A 2,097-nucleotide genomic window follows, 5' to 3' on the forward strand; every position below is an offset into this window, starting at 1 on the left:
TGGGGCTGTCTTGCCTCTGAATAACTTGATCAGTAGGCCTACCGAATAGGGCGTTAACATTTATTTATTAAATATATTATAGTCGAACATGTACAAGATGGTCACACTTTCTCGAAGAGAAAAGTTGTCATCTTACAGAGATGGTCCTTTTGGACAATGGCTTCATAATTTGATATACAAATATGGTAGAAACAACCCAATGGTAGGGGCCGGCGGTGGGTTGGGGTTTGTAGTGGTGATTGTCTTTGACAGGTGGTCGTTTGTACAGGTAGTCGTTTTTGATTGTCTTTGGCAGGTGGTCGTTTGAACAGGTGATTGTCTTTTGACATGTGGTCGTTTGTACAGATGAACGTCTTGTACGGGTTACCGTTAGAGCAGGCTCAACTGTGCTTCTTTTTCACCTAGCCTTGAGGCGACGAGACAGGACGCGTTGAGCTGTCAGTTCGCCAGTTCGTCAGTTCGTCAGTTCGCCAGTTCGCTACGCCCAGGTAAAGCCTCGATCACACAACTACTGGGTCAGAGGTCGAAATAAAACCTCACGCCAGCTCAGATCACTCTGTCATTGCGCAATATGTGAGGCAGCGTGGTGAAATCAGTCGCTCGTCAAACTAATGAACGTGAAGAAACTGGGATTTTTCCGGAGGTTGAGAAATTTGTATCGAATTTTTGTTTCGTGGCTCAACAACTTTCATGACCATTAAAGAACACATTCCTGGGTTCATTTTTTAAAAACTGAAAAACGTTGATTAAAGGCGTAAAAGATGCAAATTTTCCTTTTCTAGGAACTCTCAAGCTAAGGAAATAACTCAACCTCTGAAACCAGGTGACCCACACCTCCTTCAATCGCCAATATCATGGATTGTATCCAAGACAAATGGATAATTTGTTTGATCAAAAGAAAGGCAAATGGACAGGCTTTGAAATGACACCAATAACTCAACGTGCCCTAAAACTGACTAGTGCCTGATTCCACCGCGTCATGACACATATGAACGTACAGGTCTGCAAAAAAGAACATTATAGGAACATGAACATAATCAAACTATTTTTTTTCTTCACGTTGCATACATAAAATTTCTACTTTAGATCGCAAAAATTAAAAAAGTACATAGGCCTAGTTATTTGTTAAAATTTAAATATTGCGCTTTTCATAAAAGTAAACAAAAAGAGTTATCCCTTTCTGTGGGTGGTTGGCGGGTGCTCTAGTGTGGTTTGCTCCTTTTTTCCTATCAAACATCTATCGTCCTCATCTTCCCTCCTTCCTGTTTGTGCTTGTTACTCTCTTGTAACACCTCTAATGTTCGGCACTTATATGACTTTATTGTGTTGCAAGTGCCGTCAAACTCTTTACTAAAACTAAACCCCTTTCTGAAACCAAATAATCCGAAGTTACGAGTTCAGCAAAATGCACCAGCCATTGCCACGACACTTTGGGAATACCCGTTTATGACTCAGCGGGCAGCGCTTGGTAAATCTATGATGAGTTGTTTTGCAGGAAAGAAAAGAAATAGGCCAAGAACGGAGAAATTAAGTCACGAGGTGGCACACACACACACACACACACACACACACACACACACACACACACACACACGCACGCACACACACACGCACACACACAGTCTTTAGTTTCGACTCGGAAATTTCTAGAAGTCCAATTTCACTTCTTGTTGGATTTTTTTTTTTTCGATGAAAGATGCAGTGTGAATTTAAATAGAATTACTTGTAATAATAATAATATGTGGTTTCCATTATTTCAAAACGCTTTCGATCACATTTCTATGAGTTCTATGGTATAAAACTAGAACTGAGTTTCACGCAAAATTCCCCACCCCCAGATAATAATGTAACCAATGGGGAAAAAAACTCGTGCATTATTATAGACTCAGATGTATATTGTACATTGCGTTAGGGTTTCTTTAATTTTAAGGATGCGATACGCATATTCAAGGGGTTTGTATTATACATGTGTGTGTGTGTGTGTGTGTGTGTGTGTTTATGTGTGTGTATGTTTATGTGTGTGTGTGTGTGTGCACATGCATGTGTTTATGTGTTTGTGTACGTGTGTGTGTGTGTGTGTGTGTGTGTGTGTGTGTG

This window comes from Aplysia californica, unplaced genomic scaffold (assembly GCF_000002075.1).
Source record: "Aplysia californica isolate F4 #8 unplaced genomic scaffold, AplCal3.0 scaffold00259, whole genome shotgun sequence".
Lineage (NCBI taxonomy): Eukaryota > Metazoa > Mollusca > Gastropoda > Aplysiida > Aplysiidae > Aplysia > Aplysia californica.